At 45.9% G+C, this 25,979-nt stretch overlaps 1 protein-coding gene across 3 annotated transcripts in view; it reads right to left on the reverse strand.

The window, feature by feature from the left end:
- The window catches only part of SPECC1L (sperm antigen with calponin homology and coiled-coil domains 1 like), a 128,762-nt gene extending 112,624 nt beyond the window's left edge, over nt 1-16,138 (reverse strand). Inside the window, exon 1 of one of the 3 annotated variants that reach the window (XM_036077942.2) lies at nt 15,991-16,138. The gene's annotated coding sequence lies outside the window, so the exon portion shown is untranslated. The remainder of the gene's footprint in view (nt 1-15,990) is intronic. The other 2 variants (XM_078060707.1, XM_078060708.1) reach the window with 2 other exon arrangements.
- Between the last annotated feature and the right edge of the window lie 9,841 nt (nt 16,139-25,979).

Below are 25,979 nucleotides of genomic sequence, written 5' to 3' on the forward strand. Positions count from 1 at the left end.
TAAAATTTTAGATTTGAACCACTTCACTGAACAACCAAAATGAAAGAGACAAAGTGTCAGCGAGGACAAGAACACCTGGAACTCTCCCACACATTGCTGCTAGAAGTATAAAACAGTACTGCTACTTTGGAAAACATTTTGGCAGTTTCTCATAAATTTAAACACATACCATTTTACCCAGTAATTCAGCCCCAGGAATTTATCCAAAAGAAATTAAAACATATATGCACAGAAAGACATACACAAATGTGTATAGCAGCTTTTTATTTTTTTTTATTTTTTTATTTTTTTTAAGATTTTATTTATTTATTTGAGAGAGAGAGAGAGAGAGCACATGAGAGGGGGGAGGGTCAGAGGGAGAAGCAGACTCCCCGCTGAGCAGGGAGCCCGACGCGGGACTCGATCCCAGGACTCCAGGACCATGACCCGAGCCGAAGGCAGTCGCCTAACCAACTGAGCCACCCAGGCGCCCGCAGCTTTTTAAAATAGCAGCTTTTTAAAAAATACATACAATACCCCCAAACCAGAAACAACCCAAATGCCCATCAACAAGGGAATGGATAAACAAACTGTGGTATAGCTATATAATGAAATAAAACCCAGCAAATAAAAGGAAGAATCCACTGATAACATGGAACAGCATGGATGAAACTCAAAAGCATTATATTAAATGAAAGAAGCCAGAGGGGTGCCTGGGTGGCTCAGTCCATTAAGCATGACTCTTGATTTCGGCTCAGGTTGTGATCTCAGGATCATGAGATCGAGCTGGGCTCCCCCCTCAGCAGGGAGTCTGCTGGAGATTCTCTCTTCCTCTCCCTCTGTCCCTCTCCCTTGCTCTCTCTCAAGTAATAAATAAATCTTTAGAAAGAAAAAAAGAAGCCTGATACATTCCATTTATATGAAATTCTACAAAATGCAAACTTTTCTACAGTGACAGAAAGCAGATCAGTGGTTGCCTGGGGGTGGAAGGAGGGGAAATTAACTGAACAAGATATAAGAGAACTTTCGGGGGTTATGAAATACTCTGTACCTGGACTGAGGCGCTGCTTATATGGCCGTATACATTTTCAAACCCCATTACACTGTACACTTAAAATGGAAGCATTTTGTTATATATGAATTACACTGAAGAACTCATTTAAAAAAAATTTAAAAGTTCCTAACTGTTCAACTAAAAAAAACAAAACTTTAGAGAATTGTTTTGTCAATAGCATAAAGGAAGTCTTTTTAGAAAGACAAGTTAAGGGGCGCCTGAGTGGCTCAGTCGATAAGCATCTGCCTTCGGCTCAGGTCATGATCCCAGGTCCTGATCGAGCCCCACATTGGGCTCCCTGCTCAGCAGGAAGCCTGCTTCTCCCTCTCCCACTCCCACTGCTTGTGTTCCTGCTCTCACTATCTCTCTCTCTAATAAATAAATAAAATCTTTAAAAAACAAAAAAATAAACTAAACAAGTTAAAATAGATTAGATGGGGCGCCTGGGTGACTCAGTCGGTTAAGCAGTCAACTCCTGATTTCGGCTCAGGTCATGATCTCAGGGTTGTAAGACTGAGCCCTGCATCCAGCTCCATGCTGGGTGTGGAAACTACTTAAGATTCTCTCTCTCCCCCTCCTCTCCCTCTGCCCCTCCCCTGCACTCCCTTCTTAAAAAAAAAAGATTCGAATTTGAATTCGGTTGAATAAAAATGAAATCTTTTTCAAAAAGCATTTCACTGGTTAGATAAAATGAAAATTAATAAGAAAAATACTGAGTCCTTTTTCCTTATGGCTGAGTATAAGGTCATGGTCTCAACAGTGGGCAATTTTGCCCCCTCAGGGACCACTGGCACTGTTTGTAGACATTTCTGCTTATCACGATGGGGTGCTACTGACATCGAGTGTGTAGAGGCCAGGGACGGTCGAAACATCCTATAATGCACAGAACAGCCCGTTTCAACAAAGAACTGTATGACTCAAAATATCAATAGTGCCAAGACTTAGAAACCTTGGTGTACAGGGATTGGTTTAAGCCTGGGAGGAAGGGAAGATCTCCATCTTTCTGTACTTTACCATACACAGGGCCGTATCCGCACAGACATTCTGTTGAGCTGAAAAAGCCAACTCAACAGAATTGGCTGACAGGAAAGGAATGTCTCTGCCACAAGCCTATTACTCCCCTGGGTTTCCATCCACATTTCCTAGGAAAGGACAGATAGCTCAAAGAAGGGCTCTCGCTGATCTCCCAGAATGAAATGTGAGAAGGAGCCACAGGGCCTCACTGCTTACCTGCACCTCCTTCCGCAGTCCCCTTGCTGCCTGGCAGAAACTGACAACCTGATGGCCAAACTCCACCATTCTCCCATCCCTCTGAAACCTCGCTGGCAAGAGGTAAAGAAGGAAAAGTAAAACCTGTGGGCCAACTATATGCCAAGCGCTATGCTGGAAATTTCACACACATCGTTTCATTCAATCCTCCTTCATCTAAGGAGATGGGTATGATTATCAAGTCCAGTGTAAAAAGGATAACCTGAGCCTTCACAGCTGGCAAATGTGACAGCAGGGATCTGAGCAGGTCTGACTCCAAAGCCCACACCTCTCCACCACAACTGGGTAACTCCCTGGATTGTCTTTCTTTATCTCAAGGGGTGGCCTGTACAGTGAGACTACAGAGGGCCTCTGGTGTGCTCTATGTTCGGAGACATTTAACCATGGAGGGACGTGTCTCGGCAACCAAAAGTAGGTATGGCTTACAGCATTCCCGCCTCTCCAGCCCTGCCAGCCCTGCCCCGGCCTCTTTCTGTGTCAGGGGAAACATACAGCCTGACAAGCACCACAGCCTCCTGACGTTGTCCCCGCCTGCAGTGCTCCCGCCCCACAACTGTTTCTCCACCCGGAAGCACAAAGCCCACCCTGCCTCTCCCGTCGGGTAACGCCCCACTGCCTGCCTCAGACCAAACGCCCCGGTGACCAACACACGTCTCTCCAGACTCCAGCTCCTACCCACCTTCCCCACCTGGTTCCCCATTTTACACACAAAGCCACACTCTTTTGAATACCCACACTTCTACTGCTACCGCTCCCTATCCCTAAGAGCCCCTTACCATTTTCTTGCCTGGGAAACAGCAGCTCACATGTTGTGTCAAGATTCAGCTCAAATGACATCTGGTACTTCCACCACAGCACTCACCTCACACTGTTTTGTCTAGGCAATGTTTGGTGCACAACCAGACTAAAAAAAAAAAAAAATTGCTGTTTATCTCAAATTCAAATGTAATCGGGCACCCGTATTTTCTCTGGCGACCTCAGGCCTGGCGCGCAGCCCCTCCGGGAGGGAGAAAAGGAGAGGCAGCTGTAGGTAAGGGAGCAAAAGAACACAAGAAATAATATACAAAGGGAACCATGGCAAGAAAGACGGGTAGAAGGCTTGTGTTATACTCAGCATGAATATTAAAAGTCCGAATCCCCTTGCTTAACCTCAGTCCTCCAAAAAACGGCCTGACCTACAATTCCAAAACCACTCTCTGGGACTCCTCTCCGAACAGCCTAAGTTAGAGCAACAGGTCTGTTTCTCTTTCACGAAACTGCACTGGTTCGCGCAGCTCCCACCAACTGGTGTGTTCTTCCCCCAACTCCAAAATCCATTCACTGAAAATGCCTCTCCCCCTTCAAAGCCAATCTCAAAGGACAAGCACAGCTCGATTCCCCTCGGGGCCTAGCTCAGAGACCCTAGGGCACCAATACCAACACTCACACGTGGTCTCCCCTTCCTCATGAGGCGCCCCAGCACTTAGAGTGTAACTCTTCCAGCACTTCCCAACACAACCTCAGATGGCAGTTGTATACAGACTGCTCCCCAAGGCCTCACTGAGGATGCAAATGCCCATTTATGAGACAAGGCAAGGTAAGTACCTTAAAGATATCCTTTAATAACTATACAGAGGATGGAACCAACACCCGAAAAACAGGCAAAAATCAAAGTTATGAGGTGAACAGCCTGAACCACTGCTGAAAAGGACATGTGTGTCATGAGTAAATCCTAGTAAACTCTTTCTAGACAGGCCAGTGAACCACCTATTACACAGTTCACTGCTGTTATAAGACATCCTGTAACAGTGTAGAACTTCTGTTCACTCAGTGGTAGGATAAGGATGTAGGAGGAAAAAGAAAAACAGCGGGAAAGCACTTCCTTCTGAGTTCAAAATGTCACGGTCCACACTTCCTTGTTAAAATGCTGAGATACACCATATTAACTCAAATACACTGATTTTGCTGTTGCCAATTTAGGATCATACTGTTTTTCTTCACTGCATGAGTAATGTATTGCAAGTTCAAGCATTAAAGCTCAATCACATGTCAGAATTTCAATATAACATAACCGGGCACCTGGGTGGCTCAGGTGATTAAGCAACTGCCTTCGGCTCAGGTCATGATCCTGGAGTCCCGGGATCGAGTCCCACATCAGGCTCCCTGCTCAGCTGGGGGGTCTGCTTCTCCCTCTGACCCTCTTCCCTCTCGTGCTCTCTGTCTCTCATTCTCTCTCAAATAAATAAATAAAATCTTTAAGAAAAAAAAAAAAGAAATGGAACTTCGCGTCAGACTCTGCGCTCAGCATGGAGTCGGCTTGAGACTCTCTCCCTCTGCACCTCCCCCCTGTGCTTGGGCATGCGCGCACTCGCTCACTCTCTCTTAAAATAAATAAATAAATCTTTAAAAAATATATATATATATATAACATAACCAATCAGATAATAAGAAAACAGAGGGGCTCCTAGGTGGCTCAGTCAGTTAAGCATCTGCCTTCGGCTCAGGTTGGGATCCCGGGGTCCTGGGATCAAGCCGGAAGTCTGCTTCTCCCTCTCCGTGCGCCCCCCCAATCTCGTGTGCGTTCTCTCTCTCAAATAAATAAAATTTTGAAAAAGAAAACAGAACATGTAAAATATGTTTCTTTCTAAGGTTTCATTCCAATTTTTTAAAAAGTAAAATTTCGCAACACTACTACATGATGTTAGCAAACTCTGAATTTCAGCAAAAGGTTACTAGTAGCAGATATTAAGAATAATAGATTCCCGTACAAACGTCACAGCATCTTATCCCCAACTTAGAAAATGGGAGTCTTCAAATTCTAATATAGGGCTCTGGAAACAAGTCAAAGAAGAGAGACTTTCAGGGCACCTGGGTGGCATACTCGTTGAGCGTCGGCCTTCAGCTCAGGTCCTGATCTCAGGGTCCTGGGATCGAGCCCCACATCGGACTCCCTGATCAGCGGGAAGCCTGCTTCTCCCTCTCCCACCCCCCCCCCGCTTGTACTCTCTCTCTCTCTCTCTCTCTCTCTCTGTTAAATAAATAAATAAAAGCTTCAAAAAAAAAAAGACTCAACTCAGTAGATTGTTTTTTTGTTTGTTTGTTTTTTAAAGATTTTATTTATTTATTTGACAGAGAGAGACACAGCGACAGAGGGAACACAAGCAGGGGGAGTGGGAGAGGGAAAAGCAGGCTTCCTGCCAAGCAGGGAGCCCGATGTGGGGCTCGATCCCAGGACCCAGGGGACCATGACCTGAGCCGAAGGCAGATGCTTAACAACTGAGCCACCCACGTGCCCCTCAACTCAGTAGATTGTTTAAAAAATATGGCTGTTTTCAAATTTGAAAAGATCCAGAAAGCAGGAATAGGACTAGTGAGTAAAAGTTTTCAAGAGGCAGATTCTGGGACAGCTAATGATCAGAAATGTCCCTACACCAAATGAACTGCCTTAAAAGTAGTTGGGTCCTCCTTCTTGCTCTTTAAAAGCCTTCCAGTAGGGGCTAGGAGGGCCAATTTATCATCAGACATCAGTGGAAATGGGAAGTTCCTACACTAACTTCAGTTAGCTAGATATCAGATATTCACAATGGTTCATCTCTAAAGGCTCCAGACACCAGTGCGATACGTTCAGTTATTTTAAAAAGCATTGTATGGTACTTCTGTGGAAAGAATTCTCCTAGCTGACTTACTCACTTGCTTCTCTCCTGAAGCAACTTCTTTTTCAGTTCAGCTACCCTCACCATCTGAAATCTGCCAAGCTTCTGACACAGCATGGCACAGAGACTTAATCACTGAACAAATACCTAAAGTCTGGACTTCTGACAAAATTTTTTTTAAATTTCGTAGACAAGGGGCACCTGGGTGGCTCAGTCATTGAGCGTCTGCCTTCGGCTCAGGTCATGATCCCAGGGTCCTGGGATCGAGCCCGCATCAGGCTCCCTGCTCATCAGGAAGTCTGCTTCTCCCTCTCATACTCCCCCTGGTTGTGTTCCCACTCTCACTGTCTCTCTGTCAAATAAATAAATTTTTTTTTAAATCTTAAAAAAAAAAAAAGATTAAAAAAATTTTGTAGACAAAGACAAACCAGTAACTGCTATGGAAAAATTCATCAGCTGTCTGAGAGGTAACAGGTCTTTTTCTTCTTGACCTCACTAACCTCCGAAACCACTTTCAAAGATGTGCAGTGACTGAGAATTCTAATGATCCTTTCTCAGAAGTCACTCACGTCAACACAGAACCTACCACTGCTTACCACCCTCTCTGCCCATTTGTAGTGTATAACTCCTTTGGCCAGGCAAACGCAGCACCTACGTAGCTTTCTCTATACAAAATTTTGCACAATCACATGCAACTGGGAACAAAATAGAGTAAGAACCTTGGGTGCTTATCTCCAAGGATATAAACCTTCGGTGAGAAAGTAAATACTGAATTAGCCTTTCATTACAGAATCTCATACTTATATAATAAACCTCTCCTTAGCCTACCATCCTGGTATACAGTCTTCAATTTTCATTTCCAGTTAAAAAAAAAATCCCTCTAGGAATACTATTAGAAAAAATTATAAATTCCAAATTCACACTTTACTGTCACTTATTTAAAATAATACGGAAGGAGGGATGCCTGGCTGGCTTAGTTGGTGGAGTATGTGACTCGTGATCTTGGGGTTTGTGGGTTCAAGCCCCATGTTGGGTGTAGAGATTACTTAAAAATAGAATCTTTTTTTTAAGATTTAATTTTTTTTTAATTTGAGAGAGAGTGCACGCACATGCGCAAATTGGGGGAGGGGGAGAAGGAGAGGGAAAGAAGCTGAGCACAGAGCCTGATGGAGGGCTTGATTTCATGACCCTGAGATCATGACCTAAGCCAAAATCACGAGTGGGATGCTTAACCAACTGAGCCACCCAGGCGCCCCCAAAATAGATTCTTTTTTAAAAGAAATAAAGTAAAATAAAATAATACGGAACGAATGAGGATATATTCCAAATGTGAGAAAAATGAACCAATCAAACAGAATTATCATTAAATTTTATCTAGAGACCATCTCACATTTAAAACTTGCCTCTGAGTGGCTTAAGGAAAAAGGCAAGAAAGAGAAGAGAGGAGGCCCAGCTAAGAGCTCAAAGGATGTAGAGGGAGGATGCAAAGAAGGGGAGCAAGAGGAGAGAGGACTTTAGTAAAACAGGTCAGGCATCAAGTTTAATCCTCTACCCGTCATCCTTTGACACCCAACAGCCTTTGTTACTAGGTAGTAACTTGAAAGGGGCAGCTCCTTCAATTCTTGGGCAGTTTATGCAGCCAAATGTAAGTGCAATTGGAACTGCCACTTACCAGAATACCTGCCAAAGCAACACAAAATAATTCCTTCAACTATTTCAATTACAAGAGAAACAATGCCCACCTAAGGCTTCCATTCTCCAGGCTAAACAGCACTGTAGTTCCTTCAGCCTTATGACAAATGCATTCTAGTTGAAAGGTAGCATATTATAGTGAAAAGGACATAAGACTTTAGTCAGAAACCAAGGCTCAAATCCAAGCTTGGCCACTGGTTAACTCTGTACTCTTAACCTCATTTCCTCATTTATAAAAATAAGGAAAATAACAGTCATGCTAACTACCTCAAGATGTGTTGTGAGAGGACCATATTTAATGAAAGGTACACATGAAATATGTGCTTTTTCAGCTCCGCTGTTATAGATGCTCATTAGATTCCACAGTACTATTAACATAGACTTCATAAAACTTATGTATTAGTTTTATAAATAGAATTTTGGAACCCAACCCAACTAAGCACAGGTGTGATGGCAGAGGGAGTCAGAGGCAGGAGAGGAAGTGATTAAAAATCCCAGTATAGGGCGCCTGGGTGGCTCAGTTGGTTAAGCCACTGCCTTCGGCTCAGGTCATGATCCTGGACTCCCGGGATCGAGTCCCGCATCGGACTCCCTGCTCGGCGGGGAGTCTGCTTCTCCCTCTGACCCTCCCCCTTCTCATGCTCTCATTCTCTCTCTCAAATAAATAAATAAAATCTTTAAAAAAAAAAAATAAAATAAATAAATAAATAAATAAAAATCCCAGTACAGCTAGACAGCTTCCTGACTGACATTTATATTCTACACTAGACCTTCAGAAATACAACTTTAACATAAACTTCCAGGTTGCTTTTTTTTTTAATTTAAAAACAAGGAACGCAGGGCGCCTGGGTGGCTCAGTCGTTAAGCGTCTGCCTTTGGCTCATGAGGGTCATGATCCCGGGGTCCTGGGATCGAGCCCCGCATCGGGCTCCCTGCTCAGCGGGAGGCCTGCTTCTCCCTCTCCCACTCCCCCTGCTTGTGTTCCCTCTGTCGCTGTGTCTCTGTCAAATAAATAAATAAAATCTTAAAAAAAAAAAAAAAAAACAAGGAACGCTGGTAACTGAAATGCGAAAAAACTTTTTTTTGCAAAACATTTTATTCATTACAACGAAATTCTGGTTATTTATAAACAATTTGCATTCCATCATGATCGAGCTGGGTCTGGCCAAGCAAGCCTTTGAACTGGATAGGTAACAGGAAGTTTAGTATGTGTCTAAAGGGTGCATTTCTAACTTCATTTCCAAGTCCAATATAAAAAAACAAAATCAAAACAGAAATGTTTATTTTAACTGCATTACTTCTAGAGCCAACCAAGAGAGGTTAGTGCAGGCCCAACCAGGCTGCTTATCAATACAAATCTGCCCTTGTGGGGATGGACATCATTTTAGGCCTAACCACTCTAAAAGACCCAAATTATTTTCCCTAAGCATCAGCATGAATAATTTAGAGTAGGCCTTACTGTAGGGATAACCTCATTAATTCCAAGGGCAATATAATAAATACAAGAAGTTCAGAAAGAAAGTAAGATTTCTGTATGGGCCTGGAAGTTTTGCCATGTCACCCAAAAGTACTCTGGGCTGCATCCATCAAAAACTACTAACACGGGATGCCTGGGTGGCTCAGTCAGTTAAGCATCTGCCTTCGGCTCAGGTCGTGATCCCAGGGTGCTGGGATCAAGTCCCGCATCAGGCTGCCTGCTCCGCAGGGAGTCTGCTTCTCCCTCTCCCCTCCCCTGCTTGTGTGTGCCCTCTCCCTCTCACAAATAAATAAATAAAATCTTAAAAAAAAAACAAAAAAACTACTAACACATATACCTTACCTGGCTTTTGGTCAAGGGTGTCTATTAACTGATCACTAGAATAAGAGGGCTTGGATACAATTTATAAATATGCAAACTTCGGGGTGCCTGGGTGGCTCAGTAGGTTAAGCTTCTGACTCTTGATCTCAGCTCAGGTCTTCATCTCAGGGTCGTGAGTTCGAGCCCCGAGTTAGGAACCAACTTTAAAAAAAATAAAGAAAGAAAACAAAAGCAAACTTTGCTATCAAGACCTTTCAGGCTCCTCAGTTTATCCCCAGAAAAACTCCATATCCACACTTACCAGCTGGTTGTTTTCTATTTCTTTCTTTATGAAAATGTTTCTACTTTCACCTGCAAGTGATTAATACTAATACAGACTTACAGTAGCTTGTAACATCTAGAGTAATCTCTAGCCTTTAGTACTTCATATACACTACTCAGAAAGCTGCCACAGACTCAAACTGCACTGGTAAAACCCTATCTGTATTACTTATTTCCTGACTTCTCACCCACTCCCCTACCAGAAAGTAAATTCTACGAATGCAGAGGATTTTGTTTTGTTCAATGCTGTTGCCCAGAACCTAGAACCATGCCTGGCACTTAAGAGCCACATAATAAATATCTGCTGACTTGATGGGGCACCTGGCTGGCTCAGTCAGTAAAGCTTATGATTCTTGATCTTGGGGTTGTGAGTTAGAGTCCCACGTTGGGCACAGGGTTTACTTAAGAAAACTAAATTAAACTAACTAAATAAATAAGTACCTATCTGATGAACTGAATGACTAAATGGTGTATTTTTACTACGGAATACCACTATGAAGCCATTAATCACAATGAGTCAGTGATGCCACCTGATTTAATGGAATTTAATGGAAGTATTAAGTGAAGAAAACAAGAAGTATAAAAAAATTCCATTTTTAAATTTTTTTTTTATTTTTTAAAGATTTTATTTATTTATTTGACAGAGAGAGACACAGCGACAGAGGGAACACAAGCAGGGGGAGTGGGAGAGGGAGAAGCAGGCTTCCCGCCGAGCAGGGAGCCTGATGTGGGGCTCGATCCCAGGACCCTGGGACCATGACCTGAGCCGAAGGCAGACGCTTAACGACTGAGCCACCCAGGCACGCCCCCCCCCCCATTTTTTTTAAAGTATACTCCGAAAACCTTACATCGATGAGGAGGTGGAGAATCTGAAACCCTCAAAACCAAAACAAGAAGCTTCCAGGGAAAGAGGGAGTGGGACTCAGGACACTGGCTGTCTCCTACGTAGGAGAAAAGGGGCATCTCTTGGGAGAAAGTGTCCAATTGTGACTGTTCTGGAAAAAAAGCAGCCCCAACGGACTGCCTCGGGAATTCTCAGTAGAAAAGGTACGATTGGAAAATGGCTGACTTGGGATTTTTCCCAAGAATATGAGAAGGGAGAAAGGAAGAAATGGACAACTTTAATTTTTAACCAGTATTTCTTCACAAATCTTAACAGTGCTGCCAGGTTTTCTGCATGCCTCTTTCCTAAGCTTAACCAGGTCTTTTTATTTTATTTTTTTTAAGATTTTATTTATTAATTTGAGAGCAAGCGAGCACAAGCAGAGGGAGAAGCAGGCAGAGGGAGAGGGAGAAGCAGACACCCCGCTGAGCGGAGGGCCCAATGTGGGACTCGATCCCAGGTGACCTGAGCAGATGCTTAACTGACTGAGCCACTCAGGCGCCCTTAGCCAGAGTCTTTTTTATTTTTCTTTGTATAACCTCAGTTCTTTAGAAAAGAAGTATAATATGGGGCCTTTTTATAAGAGACAAACTATCTTTCCCCTTTATCATTTTTTTTTAACATTTTATTTTGGGGGCACCTGGGTGACTAAGTTGGTTAAGCATCCATCCAACCCTTGGTTTTGGCTTGGGTCATGATCTCACGGGTGGTGTTATCGAGCCCCGAGAAGGGAATCCATGTTCAGTGGGGAGTCTGCTTGAAAATTCTCTCTCTGTGCCCCTCATCCCGCTCACATGCATACAGGTGCACACACGAGCTCCTCTCGAAAATAAACACGTCTTTTAAAAAAAAAAAAGAAAAGAAAGATTTTATTTTTAAGTAATCTCTACACCCAACATGGGGCTCAAACTCACAACCCCGAGATCAAGAGTCAAATGCTCTCCCCACTGAGCCAGCCAGGTATCCCTCCCTTTATCATTTCTGTTTTCCCTAGGCTGTATGCACAACAGACAAACTTGCAATTTAATATCTTTGTTTCTTAACAAAGATAATACTTTTACTGTCCAAACACATCATATTAAAACAAAAACAAAAAAGCCAAGGTGGAAGGTATCCAAGGGGAATGAGGGAAGCAATACAGAACAAATGCGTATTCCTTCCAGAGCTGGGAACAAAGATAATGCCCACCTGGTTTCTGGTTTATAAAACACATATGAGAGACAGTCCCTCCTTCAAGAAATAAGATTTGAGTTAGACACTAAGATACAACTAAAAAGACTTTGCAAATTGGTGTGTACAAGTGGGAGGTGTCTCACAGCTGGAGAGGTCAAGCACACCTGGAGTAAAACTCTTATGGGCAAGGACTTAAGGTGACTTCTACTTCCTTGGTGGTGCTGACATGCCTAGCACATAATGCACCCAACAGATATAACAACCTTTGGTCAAACCACACACTCTGCTACGCGCTGTGACATCACTGGCTAATGGAGGGAACAGACAAAACACAGGGCACCAAATCCTCACTAGACAAGGAGCTGGACAAGTATGCAGGAGATAGGTCAAGGGATGCCTTCAAGGCAAGGTAATATCTAAGCTGAGTATGAAGGTGATAATGGGATGAAGTGAGGGAAGAACATTCCAGCAGAAGGAGACATGGAGACTGGAGAGAGTTAAGAGACCAAGAGGGGTTCAGCAAAACTCACTGAAGCACCAAAAAAAGGGGGGGGGGGGATGAGAATGGAGGCCAGAGCCCAGTGATGAAGCATCCTGGATACCAAGATAAGGATTAGTAAATCTGATTATGAAGACAGTGGGAGCCGTTGAAGGACTTAAAATTGGTGGTGGGGATGTGGGGTGACTATGAACAGATATATTTTGGAAAGACAGAGGCAGGAGCAAACCCCTGGATTTAACCAGAAAAGAACTACACTAACGATGTGGGAAAAACACTGTTAACAGATCTGCACTCTTTTCTAGTGGACAAATTTCCTTTTGGGAGTTACCCAATTATTCTTTGAAAATTGAAAACTTAGAGGTAGCTGAGAGCAATCAGTCCTCTAAGTACAGAAATTAGTATTACAAAGAATTAGACTGCATTATTCATTTTAACTCAAGACACTTTTAAAATGTGTTTGATACATTTTGATATATTATAGTTTTGTGAGTACAAAAAAAAAAAAGATTTACAATAACTTTAAATCTTATGTTATTAACAGCAGACCAGGATGAATTTTAAAGACTTCACAGACACAAAGATCATCTGCTACATTCACTTTGGAACAAACCATTGCCACTTCTTCCCCTCAGCATATCTGAAATACAGTCTGTAAGCCTAATTTCTTGATGGTCATGTTGTTGCACAGCAAAAGACTGAGGCCACAATACTAAAAGATTTCTGAGCTAAGAGAGAAACCCCATGGGGGTTCTTTACCTCAGCAGCTAGTCTATTCACCAATAACAATTCCAACCACCAGGAGGAATTTCCCTGCCTAGGCTTATTTTGTTGGCACAAGCACACACACAAAAATATCCTGACATTTTATATCCAGTAGGAAAGAATAATCCCAATAGTAACATCTTTAATACCAAGCAAATTTAACCAATTTTCCCAGTTGCCTGTGGATTTGGACAGATGGCCACAAAGTCAACTCATATTTACTCTTTCTAGGGGTGCCTGGGTGGCTCAGTCGTTAAGCGTCTGCCTTTGGCTCAGGTCATGAACCCAGGGTCCTGGGATCGCCCCACATCGGGCTCCTTGCTCAGTGGGAAGCCTGCTTCTCCCTCTCTCACTCCCCCTGCTTGTGTTTCCTCTCTCGCTGTGTCTATGTCAAATAAATACAATCTTAAAAAAAAAAAAAAAAAATCTGTATTTTAGTCTTCTTAGCACCAAAAGCCCCAGGAACTTTTTCCTAAACTCCCTAATGACAATAGCAAAACAAAGATTTTAGGCTCTCTTTATTTCTAAAAATATCTTATTGTGTTAAGATAACCAACCTTGTATTTGCCATTTACAATCACCATATACCACCATTTACTATCAACATCATTTCAAAAAAGATTCTTAATTTCAACACCAAGAAAATGACGTATCTTTTTTTTACAAAGGGCAGTCCTTTCATTGAATAAATTTAGTTTAATGAAAAACTCCCTCACATTGTCCTTGTTTTTCTGTATACAGAGGCCCATTCAACACTCCCTGTCAGGGGTCTGACCAAGAGTCTCCCTGATTTGTTCTCACCAGTTTTATGATGGCCTCATTCCCTGTCTTTGTGGAGGGACCACAAACAATGTCATGAAACTGATGAGAAGACCCAGTTCTACTACGAACGGAAGAGGACTCTGTAGACAAGGATCCATTAAGTGTTAAAAGTGGCAACTGAAGCTTATTTCCATCTCTTCCCTCCTCCCCCACCCCCCACACTTTACAGATAGGGAAAGGAAGGTCCAGAAAGGAAAACTGATTTGCCCAAAGCCATAAAACCGAGAGAGTAACTCTAGCCTGCTGATACCGTCACCAGTCCTCTACCGAGCTGGACGGTTTTCCTAATACTAAGTACAAGTTAGCCATGTGATTTATGGGCACCATGTGGTTTGAGGAACCTGGGTGGTTCAGTCGGTTGGGCATCCCACTCTTGATTCTGGCTGCGGTTGTGATCTCAGGGTCCTGGGATGGAGGCCCACTCCATGCTCAGTGCAGAGTCTGCTTGAGATCTTCTCCCTCTGCCCCTCTCCCCACTCATGGACACGTGCACACACCCATGCGAGCTCTCAAATAAATACATCTTTAAAAATTAAAAATAAAAAAATAAATATGTATATGGTTATATGGCAGGTCTTATGTATTATGAAAACCCAACCCTGGTAGTAATTTCGAACCGAACAATACTATCAGCTGAGTCATGTGAAATTAAAGATGTACTGTATCAAATCGGTTATAAAGAGAACCTCTGCTTCACAGAAATCCCATCTCAAGACAACACAATGTAGATACACACCCTAAAAATTCAAGTTTAAAGCTTTTCTATGGCACAATATTCACTTTCTTACTGAAAATGAATGTCAAGAAAATCCCTACATACCTAGAGTATACGCAGGCTATTAAGAAACATTCTCAGCTACCTAAAGTTGCTGAGTCTTTAAAGACTCTGCTTGGTATAGAGTAAATCCTAGGGGGAAAGAAGACATTTTTAAAGAGGAAAAAAAAATAAATAACTGGATGAGTTAGCTATTTCTTTACCGAAAAAGATTTTCCCCAAATCAATACCCTACTTCTCCTTACAGATATACCTGTCCGTATTGATTTGACTATTTCAAAACCTACACGTGTTATGCTGATGTCTGCTGATGTCTACAAAGCTCTGATTTCATCTCAAGATACATCCTCCTGGCTGACAGCAAACGCTGTTGGGCTCTACAACATTTTTTAGCTTCCTGAATCTGTTGCAACAAACTTAGAAAACAGTATCAATGGCTTGAGATGCTCTTTTTACAACACATTTTTCCCTGTAATCAATACAGGGCAGCGAATTTATGGGAATTTTTCCTGGACCCTCCCGTACTTGCCGGCAAATTATCAAGGGCATCAACAAATCAAAGCTCTCTACATTTGAATGATCACAGGAATTCTTACTTGGTCTTGTAAACAGGTTGAAACTACGTGGAAACTAATTTATTTTCTAGTCATCTCCAGGAGAGGTGCCCAACAATGAACTATGTCGTCTTAAAATATAACCACTTATGCCATACAATTACCAGATTGAGGGAAATGCAAAATTCCCTCAACAAAACACCAGATTATTTCATATCCAACCTGATGCAATTAACCAGGTCTCAAGAAAAAAACGACATTCCGCTCCCTTAATGATGACCTCCCCTCTGCGCGGGGCGAGGGTGGGGGCGCGTGCCCCGGCGGAAGAAGAGACCGCAGGAGGCCTGGGGTCCGCCGCCCGCGGCCCTGCTCCCCGAGCCGCGTCCTTGGAGCCCCGGGCAGCGATGTCTCCGCCGGGAGAAGGGGACCAAGGGGCCAGGGCTATGGGACGCCGGCCCCAGCCTCTTCTGGGGCGCGGGGAAAGCAAAGCGCGAGGGTCACGCTCAGCCCCTTGGCTAAGAGAGACCAGCGGGCGAGGTGGCCCACAACCACCTGGGCCGCAACGCCAGCCAGGAGCGGCCGGCGAACCCGGGGGTCGGCGGACGGGGACGGCGCAGGCGCGGGACGGGCTGGGGGGGGGGGCCCGGCGGGGGACGGCGCAGGCGCGGGCCCGCTGGGGTCTGCGGGGCCGCCTGGGCCTGGCCGCGCGGGCGACGCTGAGAAGATGGACAGGCCCGCCAGCGCACACTGAGGGGACCCGGCCCTGGCTCTTACCGCGCGGCGCCGCCTCGCTCGCTCGCTGGCTCCGGGATGGGGCCGGGCGGCGAGCTCGCCCGGTGGCGCGGCCCGAATCCGTTGAGTCCGGCCTCAGGGCAGCAGCCAACCCCGCGGCGCCGTTCGCCCGGCCCGCCCTGCCTCCTTCGCGGCCCCCGCCCTCGGCCCGCCCTTGTCCCGCCCCACTCAGCCGCCACTGATTGCGCAGGCGCCGCAAGGCCCCGCCTACATCCCGCCGCCGCGCAGGCGCCTGCCGCCCCGCCCACTCCGCTCGCGTCCCTCCGATCTCTGGGTAGCGCAGGCGCCCTGTCCCCCGGCCAGCCCCAAAAAAAGGCCCCGGCAGCCTGTACGGACGCGTTGGGGTTTGCGCTACAGCTGCGGAGGTGGGGGTGCTCCTGAATGCTGTGTTCGACGGGGCGGAGTGATGAGTGTAGAGCTTCCTCTTCCCAAAACCTGACCTCAGCCAAAGGTCCACCTTTCATGCAGCACGTATTTACAGTGTGCCAAAGACGGTGGTAGGCGACGAGCTAGACAGTGGTGGTAAAAAAACGCAAGCCCTGCCCTCCTGGCGCTCCCCCCGTGCGGCAGGGAACACAGACACTGAACAAGTGATCCATCAAAAACAGGAGGCTAAATATCCTTTATCAAGTTAAGGAAGTTCTGTTAGGTCACAGTTGTCATACAGGTTTTTTCCTTAGATAGTTTGAACTACATTAATACATTTTTATTACATCATCTTAATTTCCCAGAAAAAAAGAAAAATTGGAATTGATAAATTTTTAATACATTGCTGGACTATTCGCTAATATTTTATTTAGCATTTTTGCATATATGTCCGTAAGTGATTTTGGCCTTTCCTTTTACTTTCTTGTACTGTTGATGTCTGGTTTGGGATTAAATTTATAATCAAATCACAATGAGTGAAGGAGACTTCTGTTTTCTTCTTTATCTGGAAGATTATGTTATAAGAGGATCTTTCTTTTCAATGTTTGCTGAAGTTGCCTATAAAATTATCCAGGCCTGGTGTTTTTCTTTGGTTTTCTCTGATTTGAGACTTTTGAGGGGATAGGATGCAGATTTTAAACTAAGCATTCCATTTCTTTAATGGTTCTAGATTTAGATAGTTTTTTTTTTTTTTTTTTTTTTTGAGTAGGCTCTATGCCCAACGTGGGGCTTGAACTCATTACCCTGAGATCAGGAGTCACATGCTCTACCGGCTGAGCCAACCAGACACCCCAAAACAGAATTTCTACTTCTCCCTGTATCATCTTTGCTAAGCTATATTTTTGCAGGAAACTGGCTGTATACTGATGTTTTCAAAATCATTGGCATGAGGTTGTTCATATAATTCCTTATAATTTTTTGTTTTAATTTTATTTCAGAAGGCATCCATTCCTGTAGTTCCTCTTCCCAAATGCAACTAACTGTATTCAGTTTCTTGATATCCTTCTAGAGATACTTTATGAATATAAACAAATATGAAAAATAAACAGATAAGTTATTCTGCTTCTCTCTTTTTTTTTTTTAACATAAATGGTAGGCTACTACACATGCTGACCTATATTTTCCTTTTTAAAACCAGAATAGAGGGTGCCTGGGTGGCTCAGTTGGTTAAGCGACTGCCTTCGGCTCAGGTCATGATCCTGGAGTCCCTGGATCGAGTCCCGCATCGGGCTCCCTGCTCGGCGGGGAGTCTGCTTCTCCCTCTGACCCTCCCCCCTCTCATGTGCTCTCTCTCATTCTCTCTCTCTCAAATAAATAAATAAAAAAAAAAAATAAAAAAAAAATAAAACCAGAATAGATAATGTTTTAATACTCTGGAGATAATCATTCAACCTTAGTGTAGGACTAAGGTGATGGTCCTCACAACCAGACAGCCTGAGTTTGCATCCTGGCTTCATCACTTACTAGCTGTCTGTCTTTGTGTTTCTGTTTTTTTAATCTACAAAATGGGTGCTGTTGTGGGTTGTTGTAGGGAAATAAATGGGATAATGCATGATGAAGATCTAGCACTATGCTCAGCACCCAGGAAATGCCTGGTAAATGTGAGGGACATTAATGTTGCTTTTGTTTGGGAATTTACAGTTCAGAAAGGGCTCAACATGACTTAGGTCCTCACAACAGCCCTCTAAGAACTGTATAAAAGACAAAATTGAGGCTCAAAGAGGTTATGTCACTTGCCCAAGCCAGCAAATGGCAGAAACAGGAGAAAACTGCCTGGTTCCAGGGACCTGCCATCACCCCCACTTACACTGACAAGCCACACATGCTGTTAAAACATACTTTTTAAAAAAGATTTCTTATTTATTCATTTGAGAGAGAGAGAGGATGAGCGGGGTGGGGGTGGTCAGAGGGAGAGAGAGAAGCAGAATCCCTGCTGAGCAGGGAGCTGGACCGGAGGCTCCATCCCAGGACCCTGAGATCATGACCTGAGCCAAAGGCAGACGCTTAACTGACTGAGCCACCCAGGAGGATAGCTTTTTATATTAAAGGACACGAAATAAATGTGCAACTCAATGAAATGTCAAAAAGTGAAGGTTAAAAAAAAGAACTTTAGCAGTTTCCCATTACCCACTCCTCATCACTGCATCTTTATCAAAGTTAACCACCATTCTGACATCTAACTCAGAATTGATATGGACTGATTTTGAGCTTTTCAATAAATGGAATCATACTGTATTGGTTTTCTAGAGCTGCTGTAACAGATTACCGCAACCTTGGTGCCTTAAAACAACAGAAATGTATTATCTCCTAAATCAGGAGGCTAGAAATCAGACCTTGAGGCATTGGTGGCTCTGAGCTTCCTCCAAATTCTCCAGGGGAGAATCCATTGCCCGTGTCTAACATCTGCTGGCTGCCTGCATTCCTTGGGGATCCTTTGCTTATGGCTGCATCACTCCAATCTCTGCCTGTGTCTATGGCCTTCTTCTGTGTGTGTGTGTGTGTGTGTGTGTGTGTGTGTGTGTGAATCTCCCTCTGATCCTTTTCCATGAAGACACTTGTGACAGCATTTAGCATCCATCCGGATAATCCAGGATAAACCCCACTAAATCCTTATTTATCATATCTGCAAAGACCCTTTTTCCAAATAAGGTAACATTTACAGGTTCCAGGGTTTAGTACCTCATAGCTTTGGGAGCCATTATTCAGCCTACTACAAGTTTGTATGGGTATCCCCCGCTTTTTTTTTTTTTTAAGATTTTATTTATTTATTTGAGAGAGTGTGTATGCAAGCATGAACAGGGGGAGAGGCAGAGGGAGAGAGAAAGAGAGAAGCAGACTCCGCTGAGCAGGGAGCCCGACGCAGGGCTCTAGCCCAGCACCCCGGGATCATGACCTGAGCTGAAGGCAGATGCTTAACCCACTGAGCTGCCCAGGCACCCAGGTATCCCCTGCTTTTTGAAAGTTTGCGTAATGCCACTTCGCATTTACAAAAGGCATACATCATTACCTGCTTTTGCTAACCTAAAGAAATGCAAAGAGGATTTTGGCTTTTATGAAAAAAGGCGAAAAGCAACAATAGCGTTCTTTGTTTTGCGACCAGCAGTTACAGAGGAGGTGGGCACACTGAGCAGCAAGAGTGGCGTAGCCAAACTCCCACCACGGGGAATACACTCAGCATCCCAGCAGCAAGCTGCCATAGGCTTGAACTGGGTGAGCATTTCTGCTTTATCTCAGCTTATTTTGTGCATCTGTTAGCAAGATGTGTCCTAAGGTGGAAGAAAAGCCTAAGAGGTTATTTTAGGGGTCTAGGAGCATGCAAAAATGTTTTCCATATAAATGACTGGTAATTGCTTCTTTGCTTTGTGCTATTTCAGTGTGTGAAAGATTTCATAGAAACATTTTACTTTCAGATTGCAGGGGAAACCTGTATTCTTTCTGCCTTCTTTCACTCAACATTAGGTCAATAAGATTCAACTGTATTGTGGCATGCATCTGTGGCATGCAAAATTAATAATATTTTGGTTATGATATAAGTGTTCCATTGTATAAATTTACCATGCCATACTTTACCCATTTTCCTACTAATGGGCATTTGGGTTGTCTCCAGTCGTGAGCTGTTAGTGGAAGGAGAATTGCAAGACGTCAAAAAGATTCCTGGATTCTCCAATGGAGAGCTATGCGTCCTTGGAACATGCCCTTCTAGGTTATCTGGTTCTGATTTTGTCGGGGCTCTGAGCCTTTTATTGTCTTCGAGCTCTTTTACAACTCTGTAAGTTGTAGAAAACTGATAGCAGTGCAAATGGTTCTTATCTAAGGACAACCCTCCCCCACAGTGGAAAAGTCTGTTTTGCCTCCATTCGCAAATTTATTTCAGTATTTCTGGTCTATAAATGTGTCTGGCCTTTGGATTCTCCTTTGAACTGATTGTAACATCTTACCTGTTCCCTCATTTAACAAGTTAAGTAAACGCTTTGATACATGTTTATTTTATATTTGCATAAGGGTCACGATTTTTTTTTTAAGATTTTATTTATTTACTTGAGAGAGAGAGAGAGAGAGAGAGAGAGAGAGAGCGTGCGCACAGAGGGAGAGGAAGAAACAGACTCCCTGCTGAGCAGGGAGCCCGACACAGGGCTCCATCCCAGGACCCCAGGATCATGACCTGAGCCGAAGGCAGATGCTTAACCAACTGAGCCACCCAGGCGCCCTGATTTTACTTTTTAAAAACCTTATCCTCAAACATGAGAAACAAAGTTCCTATGAACACTCCTGCACACAGCAAAGTACTTTTAATGAGCCAGAACTACTGACCTACATGTTCTCACATTGAAATTCCAAAGCAAAAGAGCCACTTTTGACCAAGAAGGAGGCTGCTGACATTTCCTGAGCAGCCACCAGGCCTGTGGAACCAGACCCGGTGCGGGGGCAGAGATGCCTTTGACCCGGTCCCTAGCCTCTAAGAGTCCTCTCTGGCCGAGGCGGCAGTGTGAACTGGTCCTAAATCAGGTGACCTGTTGCTAAGGTGTCCTGGAAGAATCAAGAGCATGGTCAGAGAAGGTGGTATCTCAGCCCCAGGGAGCATGGCTGTTCCTACAGGGGCGGGGGTGGGGGCACAGCTGGGACAGTCTTCCCCACCAGGCCTTGGAACTTGGGTTTAGTAGTGTAGACCGGGACTAGTCACTGCACCTTTGGACAGGGAAGTGACATGCTGCAAGACTGCCTTTGAAAGACTGGCTCGTGGCATGTGCAGGATAGGGAGGGCGACCCTCACAGTTAGGGGACCTGTTCATGGTTCTGAGAGGTCTGAGCTAGTGACAGGGTCAAGGGAGAGGAGACAGATCTGAGGGTGGGGTACACAGAACCATCTGGACCTCATGCCAGTCTAGGGCTGGGCCTCAGTGCTGGCATCTGGATGATGCCCATCAGCCTTGTCCATACTCCATCCTTTGTCCTTGCTCATCCTCCTTGGCTCCCCAGAACAGAGGGGCACAAAAGAGCAGGCACTTGGGGCAGCTGCTGGCCTGGAGCAAGAGAGGACCTGGGGAAGCTCATGGCTGACTGCCTACGCAGGAGGTCATCTCCCCATGCGTGAGCTCCTCCTAGGGCCCCACCATTGTGGCCATGGCCACCATCACCACACTGTGATCGACTCATGGGCTGAGGGTGCCCCTCTGCTCAGGCCCTGCTGACCCTACCATGCTAGTGTCTCATCACCACGGAGATGCGCTGAGCTCCACAGCCTGGAACCCCTTTGAGCTCGGTGCTGCTGGTTTCCCGCTGACCCACTCAGCTCCCCCCGCTGCCCACCCCAATCACTGACTGCCCCACTCAAGCCCAGCTGCTTCATCTGCATCGCAGCTGGAGGAGTCAAAGGGCAGGGGCTGCAGGCCAAGTTTTAATCGGACAGTTCCAACAGTTAGCAACAGTTAGCAAGCCATCAGCTTCGAGTGCCAGGACGTGGCGCTTAGGATTCTTGACATGCCTCCCTCAGAGCCAGGGGAGCTCTGGGTCCCAGGAAATATACAACCGTCAGCTGAGCAATGATGTGTCTGCAAGCAGAGATGGGCTGTTGGCCTTCCACGGCCGGGCTGCTTGCTCCAGGAGGGACGCATGTGCTGGTGACCACAGCCTGCAGCCCCGGAAGCTCCTTGGGATGCCCAGCTGGCCTGCAGGCGACCCGGGAGAGATACAGGAAGGGAACGTACTCTGGACGAGGCATCCACCTCTCTTACGGCCCCCGCAGCGATCAGAACCAATCAGACCCTCTTACGACCCAGTCAGGGAAACTGAGGCTAGTGAAAAGGGAATGGAGCTGTTGCTTCTCGTGTGCCTGTAGCTCTGTGGGTCCCCAGACTTGAGCTCAGACCCTGGCTCAGACAGCCACTAGCTATGTGACCTCAAGCCTATTCCCCAACCTCTCTGTGCCTCCAGCTCTTCTTCGAACAATGCTCCCATAGCAGTTGGGGTGCTCGGGGACTAAATACAAGGGTTCCACACTATTCTGTGCCCCCTGTACCCCACACTTCTCTTCAAAGTCTTTGGCACACGGAAACCACATGGCTAATCAGCAGTAATGATGCACTTAGCGTCTGCCCACCTGGAGGCTGTAAACATCCCAAGGGCAGGGCCTGGCATATGGTAAGCTTAGGCTCAGGACGTGGTTCCTCTTATCATCTCTGAGTGCCCAAGTCCTCATCCACAGAAAGCAATAACCCGGGGTGCTTGGGTGGCTCAGTCGTTAAGCATCTGACTTTGGCTCAGGTCATGATCCCAGGGTCCTGGGTTCAAGCCCCACATTGGGCTCCCTGCTCAGCAGGAAGCCTGCTTCTCCCTCTCCCACCCCCCTGCTTGTGTTCCCTCTCTCGCTGTGTCTCTCTCTGTCAAATAAATAAATAAAATCTTAAAAAAAAAAAAAAAGAAAGCAATAATCCTGTCTGGCTTCCTGATTCAACTCCACCCAGCCCTGGGGACCTCTGGAAACAAGTACACATCTTGGCCAGGACATAGGGACAGCAGGGATGAGCTGGAGAGATAGCAACGCAAGGTGCCTGAGGTTTGAATAATAGTCATTGGCCTGTGTCTGGCACTTCCCAGGGTCAGTGTCTAATCCAGCCCTTATTTCCCAGGTGAGGAAAGTGAGGTTCAGTGAGAGAAATTAGTCGTCCAAGAGGTATAACAAGCCTTGGCTTCTAGATCCTGGGTTTGCACCCCCAGCTGGGGTCACCACACCCCTAGCAAAGGAGCCTCTTGGGCATTCTGCACAACACCCAAGTCTCCGAACACGCCTGCATCTCTGAGAACCATGTTCAGGACTTGTAGCTCTTTTGGAATAATTCTCCCTTTGAGGGTAGATTTCACTGTCGGGAAATTTTAACCAAATGGGTAAAAAGAGAGGGGCATAGGGGTGCCTGGGTGGTTCAGTCTGTTAATCGTCTGACTCTTGGTTTCAGGTCAGGTCATGAGTTCAGGGGCATGGGATCAAGCCCTGAGTGGGGCTCCACACTCAACATGGAGTCTGCTAGAGATTCTCTCCCTCTCCTCCCCCCTCTGCCCCCTCACTCATGAATGCACGCATGCTCTCTCTGCCTCAGATAAATAAATTTTATTTTTTTAAGATTATATTTATTTATTTGACAGAGAGAGACACAGCGAGAGAGGGAACACAGCAGGGGGAGTGGGAGAGGGAGAAGCAGGCTTCCCGCGGAGCAGGGAGCCCGATGCGGGGCTTGATCCCAGGACCCTGGGATCATGACCTGAGCCAAAGGCAGACACTTAACGACTGAGCCACCCAGGTGCCCCAAATAAATAAATTTTAAACAATTTTTTAAGATTTTATTTATTTACTTGAGAGAGAGAGAGCACAGAGGGAGAGGGAGAAGCAGACTCCCCGCTGAGCAGGGAGCCCAACACAGGGCTCAATCCTAGGACTCTGGGATCATGACCTGAGCCCAAGGCAGTCGCTTAACTGACTGAACCACCCAGGTGCCCCATAAATTTAAAAAAAAAAAAAAAAAAAGAGGGACATAACATTACCTAATTATCCTGTTTTGAACCCAAAGCACACTGCTTTTGCAGGAAAACCTGAAGCCAATTCAGAAAAGTTCTAGGAAGATCTGGAGGAAAGAAAGACACTCCCCTTGAGAAAACATAAAATGGCCCTGGGGAATTAATTTCAAACTGGTCAGCAGGCCACGCCTATCACAGAAGCCAGGGAGGAGCAGATAGCCATGTCAGGAGGGACAGATAGCCATGTCAGAGGCGGTCAGGGCGGTGAACAGCCTTTGGCTTCTAGCCAGAGCCAGGCTGACCTGGACATAAAGGAAGTGGGCACTGAGGGGCAAGATTGCAAGAACAGGTGGCCCCTTCCCGGGAGCTTGATGACAAAGGAGAAGGAAGGCGTGGGTATGACTAGGGGGGTGGAGAGTCGAGAAAGTCGAGAAAGGGCTGTTTCTTACTTCTCCCCAGCTTTCTGGGAGCTAGAAGCGAGCTGAGCGTGTTTACGGGGCAGCGGTGTTGGGATTTGTGGGGGTTCCCAATGGGGTACGGGTGGTAAAGGAATTCAGCCAAGGCAGAACAAAGGAGTAGTTATAGGGTGGAAGGAGGAGGCATGGGAACGTATGGAATTTTCCCTTTTTTGGTCCCTGGGCCTGGTTGTAAGTAGCCCATTGGTCTGTCGGGGCCTGTGGCCATTTTGAGGAGGGTCACCTCATGAGGCTGTTTGTACTCAGCCCGGGGGTCACCGTGGGACCGTTTGCCTTACTCAGTTTCCCATTGCTCAAGCCTGTTGCCCAAAAGCAGCCTCTACAGGATTCTGGCAGAGGAGGGGCACATTTGCAGAGGTGGGGCACAGGGGGTCTACAGGTCGAACTGCCTGAGGGGACAGGCCAGGAAGGCGCTCTCGACTTCCTTGGGGTCTTCTGTGGGCAGGACTGGTGGTAGGAGAAGGGCTGGAGGACAGGGGCCAAAGCCCCCAGGCTGGCTTGTATGTGGTGTTTGGAGATGATCCCTGTGTTTGTCTCCAAAGGCCTCCGCCCCTGCCTCCCCGGCCGTCCCAGCCTTTCGGCCTCTGGCCCCAGGACAGAGGAGGGACAATCCATGTCTGCTCTGAGCAGGAATGCCCTGGGAGCTTGGTGAACAGGAGAGGGAGCTGGAAAGCCAGGATCTGGCCACAGCGATGGACTTACTAGCCGGGTAACTGTATTAGTTTCTCAAGGCTGCCGTGACAAAGGACCACTAACGGGGGGCTGGGGCGGGGGGGCTTTAAACAACCATAATGGGTTCTCTCACAGTTCTGGAGGCTGAAGTCCCAAATCCAGGTTTTAGCAGGGGCGGTTCTTTCTGGATTCTTGGAGGGAGAATCTGCTCCCTGCCTCTGTCCTGGCTTCTGGCTGCTGACAATCCTCAGCTGACAGAGGCATCATGCCAATCTCGGCCTTCACCTTTATGTGGTGTTCCCCCTGCATGTCTCCGTGTCTTCTTCTCTTCTGTCTCTCCCCCTCTCTTTTTTTTAATTTTAATTTTATTTTATTTTATTATTTTTTAAAGATTTTATTTATTTATCCGACAGAGAGAGAGAGACAGTAAGAGAGGGAACAGAAGCAGGGGGAGTGGGAGAGGGAGAAGCAGGCTCCCCGCTGAGCAGGGAGCCCGATGCGGGGCTCAATCCCAGGACCCTGGGATCATGACCCGAGCCGAAGGCAGACGCTTAACGACTGAGCCACCCAGGTGCCCCTCTTCTGTCTCTTATAAGGACACTTGTCCTTGGTTTTAGGGCATACCCTAATCTGCAAGGATCTCATCTTGAGATCCTTACCTTAATGATATCTGCAATAACCCTTATACCCAATAATATCATATTACAAGGTTCCAGGCGGACATATCTTGAGGGGGGATTACAATTCACCCATTACAGGGACGATGGAAGAGCCACTTCCTCTTTCAAAAGCTTGGTATTGTCTGAACATGGGAATGCTCTTGCAGGGAGACTCAGAGAGAATGATGGCCATGAGCTGGCTCTAGGGACCACATGGTCCAGCTGGGACAGG

The sequence above is a fragment of the Halichoerus grypus genome, chromosome 13, assembly GCF_964656455.1.
Source record: "Halichoerus grypus chromosome 13, mHalGry1.hap1.1, whole genome shotgun sequence".
Taxonomy (NCBI): Eukaryota; Metazoa; Chordata; class Mammalia; order Carnivora; family Phocidae; genus Halichoerus; species Halichoerus grypus.